The following is a 6,764-nucleotide window of genomic DNA, read 5'->3' as shown; positions in this document are numbered from 1 at the left end:
TATGTTGTTCTCATTACCCAACCTTTCTTTATCTTGACACCTTAAGTTCTGATGTTCAATATCATAGCAGGGTGACAATGGTTAACAACAATATATTGCGTACTTAATAAACAGCTAGAAGAGAAGATTTGAAATCGTTCCAACACAAAGAAATGATAAATGTTTTAAGCTGTGGATATCCCAAATATCCTTACTTGATCATTACATGTTGTATGCATGTATGAAAATATCTACTAGGCTGGGCACAGTGGCTCACGCCTGCAATCCCAGCACTTTGGGAGGCTGAGGTGAGTGGTTCGCAAGGTCAGGAAATCGAGACCATCCTGGCTAACACAGTGAAACCCCGTCTCTACTAAAAATACAAAAAAATTAACCAGGCTTGGTGGCGGGCGCCCATGTTCCCAGCTGCTTGGGAGGCTGAGGCAGGAGAATGGTGTGAACCCGGGAGGCAGAGCTTTCAGTGAGCCAAGATTACACCACTGCACTCCAGCCTGGGCGACAGAATGAGACTTTGTCTCAAAAAATGAAAATAAAAACAAAATATCTCATCTACTACATAAATATCTATAAATATGATTTGTCAATAAAAACTGCAAAAAAAATCCACTGTAATCTTACAAGTTGCTACAATTACTTTTTTGCAAAATCAGTTTTCAAAAAAAATTTTATCAAGATCTATTAATATCAAGCTTAGGAATATCATATTATCTCACAATTCTAATTCTATACATATACTCCTTTTAATACAGCGATATATTATCAATACTATGTAAAGTAATGCTCACAGCAACACTACTTTTGATAGCAAAATATTGTGTATTACTTAGCACCCCCACAAAAAAGTATATAACGTGTAAAGAAATTGTAGTATATTCATAAAATTGAATTTTATAACATAATGAGAAGAAATAGCTCATTTTTATGTGCAACAATAGAGATAAATCTTAAAAAATAAAGTTGAAGCAAACAAATGAGTATTTGCTTCAATATTTCATTTATGTACTTTTCTCAAGAAGCCAAAGTTGTCTTGGTAATAGCAATCGGGACAGTGGTTATCCAGCGTGGGTAAGGACAAGGAAACAAATGAAGGAGAATTTCTGCGTTGCCAGTCATGTTATGTTTCTTGATCTGGATGCTTTTTTGGCTCAGTCTGCCCATTTTATGAAAATTCGTGGCCAGGTGCAGTGGCTTATGTCTGTAATCCCAGCACTTTGCAAGGTGGAAGTGGGAGGATAGTTTGGGCCCAGAAGGTCTATACAAGCCTGAGCAACATAAAGAAAGCTTCTCTATACAAATAAAAAATAAAAAATAAAAAATAAATTAGGTGGGCCTAGTGGCATGCACCTGTAGTTCCAGCTACACCAGAGGCTGAGGTAGAATTGCTTGAGCTCAGGTAGTTCAGGTTGCTGTGAACCATGATTGCGCCACTGCACTCCAGCCTGGACAATTGAGTGAGAGTCGAGCTCAAGGAAAAGAAAAGAAAAGAAACATGTAGTATTAGGACTGGTGCACCTTTCTAATTGTATGATATACTTCAATGAAACGTTTAAAAATAATAATCTGAAATAAGTTAAAAATTAAAGAAAAGGGGAGATAAGAGATACGGAAAAATTAGAAGCCAATAATTAGATGGAGGATTTAAATATTGACATATCATATAACACTACTTAGTTTGGTATGAAATTATTGTTTGTTTTATTCTTCTAGACCCTAAGCATGCAAATGGAAGTTGGTTTCATTGAATAATGGATTTAGATAGCAGAAATCTCTGAATCACAGTTTGCAGGTTATAATGTGCTTTCACTTATCTCTTTTGGCAGCATCCAGCTACACTATTGTGGGTGGGTGGGTCAAATGGTGGGTGTTTGTGGAAGGCAAGTGGAAAGAAAAGGTGTAATTTCTGTTTTAAGAAAATAAATAAGCCGGGTGCAGTGGCTCACACCTGTAATCCCAGCACTCTGGGAGGCCAAGGTGGGCAGATAACGAGGTCAGGAGATAGACTATCCTGGCTAACACGGTGAAATCCCGTCTCTACTAAAAAATACAAAAAATTAGCCGGGTGTGGTGGCGGGCACCTGCAGTTCTGGCTACTCTGGAGGCTGAGGCAGGAAAAGGCGTGAATCTGGGAGGCGGAGCTTGCAGTGAGCAGAGATCATGCCATTGTACTCTGGTCTGGGCTACAGAGGGACACCCTGTCTCAAAAAAAAAAAGAAAGAAAGAAAAAGAAAAAAGAAAAAGAAAATAAATGAAAGACTTGGGGAAATAAATTATCAAATTCTTTTAGGTAAATAATAATGGCAGCCTAAATTTACTATTTTGTTCCAGTTGATTTTTGTGTGTTGTGCTGCTGGATAACTTTGAACTGAGTAAAACAAAGTCACATCATGATGGTGTAGGCATATCATTAAAGAAAAGTTGAGAAAGGAGGATAGGCTTTTCTTAACAGAAGCTTGTTGTAGGAAATTTCACTAAAGTTGTCTAATAAGGTTTAAAATTAGTACTTTAGTATCCCATACATTCGTTTATAAACATTACAAGGGCTAAAGAAACATCTCAGGGAGTACTAATTTTATTTTATTATCTAATTTTCTTCAGGGAAAATTCCAGGAAAATAAGCTATCGGTAAACAAACAATTAGGTTTGGCTCCAGAATTGATATCTGCAATCAAAAATGTCAAAAAAATACTTGTTCTTTACGACATCAAAGTATTCTATGACTTTTATAATTAAACTAGTAAAGCATGGTGGTATGAGGACAGTCAGAAAATAAGGACAGGAAAAATACATAAAGTTACGGTAATATATTAAATGAAAAAACACAGAATAACATGGAAATATAGTAAATTGCTTAATACAAACTCTATTTAGCAAAATAGAGTTTCTTTTATTAAGCTTCCTCCATTAAGCTGTGTAATTCACTTTTGCACAAAACAAAATCCAGTGTGAATTAAAAATAAACTCAAAATAAAACCATGTGACTTTCAGTAACAAAATTATGGACTCTTTTTTTTATTTTTTGGTTAAATTTTAATAATATAACACGGGGAAACAAGTACTTGAATTTTGCTTATGAAGTATGAGCTACTGAAATTGTCTAAAATGAAATGACAATACTTATCAAAAATTAACAGAACAAATTTTTGTACTGCAGTTTCATTTCTATTAATATACCTAGAAAAATGCTTGCACAGATATGAATATATATATGTATGTGTATATGTGTGTGTGTGTGTATACAGACACATTAATTTATTCATCAGTCATAATGATACCCCAAACCATTGACTGGATCTCATAGGTCTAGTAACAGATGAGCTGTTACCTTTATGAAGAAACCATTTCAATCAAATTTCAAGCCTCGTCTTTGGAACAGAATATTTTTACTATCTTATCTCTAATGTGCTTGGTCTTTATCCCATAGATAAAGGGGTTGAGGAATGGTGGGACTAGTAGGTAAAGACTGGACAAGGTGATGTGTACATATGATGGGATATAAGATCCAAATCTGTGAGTAAAAAATGAAAAAAAAGCAAGGAGATAGAATTGGAAGAAGACACATATATGGGGAATACATGTATTAAATACCTTAAGTCATGCCCCTTTCAGAGGCAGGTGAAAGACAGTGATAAATATTTGAATATAGGTGAGGGTGATGAAAATGAAGTCAAGCCCACCAACAATAAATGCTCCAAGGATGCCATAGAACTTATTAATGTAAACATCCTCAGTGGCAAGATTCACAAGGGCCATGTGTTCACAGTAAGTGTGGGATATTAACTTGGTTCGGCAGATTTTCAGACAGCATTTTATAAGCAATAGACATGGAATTACCAGAATGACAGGCCGCAATGTCACTCCAACTACAATATAAGTGACTAGCTGTCAAGTGAATACCATAGCATGCCTCAGAGGATAACAGATCACTACATAGCAGCCCAGAGCCATGGCTAGCAGGATTCCTGATTCAATGCCTTGAAATGTGTGGATGAGCCACATCTGAAAGGGCAAGCATCAAAATATATCTCTGGCAAATGGAACCAAAAAATACCAAGCATCTTGGGCACAATACTGGTGCTAAGTGAAATGTCTGTGGCTCCTAACATGGCCAGGAAGATATACATGGGTTCCTGGAGGCTTGGCTCAGATTTGATGATGATCAAAACCAGAGAATTTCCAATCAGAGCAATGATGTACATAGCACAGAATGGAATCCCAATCCAACACTGTACAGATTCCAAACCGGGGATCCCAATAAATGTCAGCACAAAGGGCATGAACAAGGTACCATTTGTAATAGGCAGAGCCATTCAGGGGTTTTCTTAGAAAGGGGAGAGAGTTTGCCAAGCTGTGATTCTCTGTACTGTTATATATTTTATGCTTATCCAATCACAAAGTTGTTGAATAGCAAAAGTAAGAGAACCAACACCATCAGTTTACTTATCTTTTTTTAAATGAATGAAAAAAAATGCCAATATAGAGACCCATAGAAAGGTTCACCAGTTTACACTTTAGCAAAATCATCCAGCCACACTCAGTGATATCCACAGTGTGAAGACTTTTGGACATCATCTCTGAGAAGAGGCCAATATGATCAACCTTCTTAGTGGTGCTTTCCTTCTTCCCCAATTCCATTTTCTCTTTCCTCTTGTAACTTGTTCATGGAAAGTAGGAATGCAAATATTTATATTTGGAACTATATTTTAGATGGAGAAATACAAACATTTATTCTAGCTTTAGCCCCAAGTTTTCAAATATGACACTGCTGCAAGACTCAGACTCCATTCAATAGACAATGGCAGTCACATAATATTGATGTATTACCATAGCAATTCTGATACAGGAGACAAGTCTTACAAAAATGCTCTAGTTCATATCACCCTAAAACTGTCATATAAGCACCCGAAACCTCTCACACCAGAATCTTTTCCACACATTGGAGGGTAAAGACATATTTAAAGTATTTATATGCATATATAAATTTAAAATTAAGGAGATTTTGGAGTACCTGGTTTAGGAGAAGAAGGACCTCAGGTTGTATCATCAGTGGAACCATGAAGATGTTGAATTAGTTAGAGGTCAGGTTAAGTTAATGAATTTGGAAGCTTGGATCTCCATATGGAGGCAGTGTGAACAACTATAACCCTTATATAGAAATCAGGGGCTGGGCGCGGTGGCTCACGCCTGTAATCCCAGCACTTTCGGAGGCAGAGGCAGGCAGATCACAAGGTTAGGAGATCGAGACCATCCTTGTTAACATGGTGAAACCCCGTCTCTACTAAAACTCCAAAAAAAAAAAAAAAATTAGCCAGGCATGGTGGCAGGTGCCTGTAGTCCCCGCTTCTCAGGAAGCTGAGGCAGGAGAATGGCGTGAACCCAGGAGACAGAGGTTGCAGTGAGCCCAGATCATGCCACTGCCCTCCAGCCTGGGAGACAGAGTGAGATTCAGAAAGGAAGGGAGGAAGGAAGGAAGGAAGGAAGGAAGGAAGGAAGGAAGGAAGGAAGGGAGGGAGGGAGGCAAGGAAAGAAGGAAGGAAGGAAGGAAAGAAGGAAAGAAGGAAGGAAAAGAAAAGAAAAGAAATCAGAATACTTACTGCTGAAGGAGAGTCAAAAGCTTTATTTTTTTATCTTCTGGGAAAGTTGACATAAGAAAAATATGATGGGATGTGACTATTTGAGAATTCTTCAAGAAATTCCATAGGAAATAATTGACAAACACGTTGAGGTGGAAGTGCCTTGGGAAGCCGCAGAAATAGAGAAACATCCAAAACAAAATTCTGGTTGCAATATAAAGGCTGTGGCTGGGACACTTAACGATTTCTAGTAACCATATACCAGCAAATAACTATGATTCAGTTGCAGGGCTGATAACACAATATTATGCATCAGTGATTTTTTTTCTTTAAAGTGAGAACAGAGAGGTTATGCAAGTGATGAGTTGTCTAGGTCTAAATCAAGGTGATCTATAAATTTTATAAGTGGCGTGCTAAGCATTTCTAACGTCTCTCCAGAACTCAAGTCATCACATCCAAATATTATTCTGTGTTCTTCCCTGGCCCCCATCACATAATTATCACAGATTTAAATTCTGGAATGTTTTGGAGATCATTATATTGTTAGAGCCCAGAAAACTAATATCCCTGAATATAGCACTTTAACATTCTGAACTAAAGAAGCAACCGCAAGGTTTCTCTGACATCCCCCAGGCCTTCCTGTCTTTCACTTCTTTGTCTTTCCCAAAGCATGGGATGAGGCTATTATCTGAAGTTCCCTTATCTACCTAGACACCAGACCCCTAAAGAGGAACACGATTGCCTCCCATCCCTTCCCTGAAATTCCATTAACCAGAGAAGATTAAAACTCATATTACAGAGGACAACACTGAAAACTAAACACCACACCTGGAACCTAGACGAACTTCATCTCAAACTATTGTCTCTTCTCAGGTCCCATTCAATCTCTGCCCTCCTCTATAAAGAAGGAAATATAAGCATCTATCCTTAATTCAGCTATCAGGTAATCATTCTCCTTAGATTTCTCCATGCTTATGCATGTGAATAAATTTCTATGTCTTTTTCCTGTTAATTTGTCTTTTGTCTATTCATTTTAACAGACGTAGACTTGAACCTTCAGAGGGACTGTTTGAACTTCCCTATACACTCATGATCTTTCTCTCTTTCAAGTAAAACATCTGCAGGTCTAAATTACTTCTACAATAGCAGGATCCTAACTGCCCTTAATATCTCAATCTTCCAAAGCAGATTTTC

The 6,764-nt window shown here is 37.4% G+C and overlaps 1 pseudogene; it reads right to left on the bottom strand.

Moving 5' to 3' along the window:
* Positions 1-3,394: 3,394 nt before the first annotated feature.
* LOC108521670 (olfactory receptor 52A4-like) lies at positions 3,395-4,307 on the bottom strand (annotated as a pseudogene).
* Positions 4,308-6,764: the final 2,457 nt, after the last annotated feature.

This window comes from Rhinopithecus bieti, unplaced genomic scaffold (genome assembly GCF_001698545.2).
Source record: "Rhinopithecus bieti isolate Rb0 unplaced genomic scaffold, ASM169854v2 scaffold_61931, whole genome shotgun sequence".
NCBI lineage: Eukaryota > Metazoa > Chordata > Mammalia > Primates > Cercopithecidae > Rhinopithecus > Rhinopithecus bieti.
The sequence above is the reverse complement of the archived record's forward strand: the minus strand, read 5'-3'. Positions and strand labels throughout refer to the sequence as shown.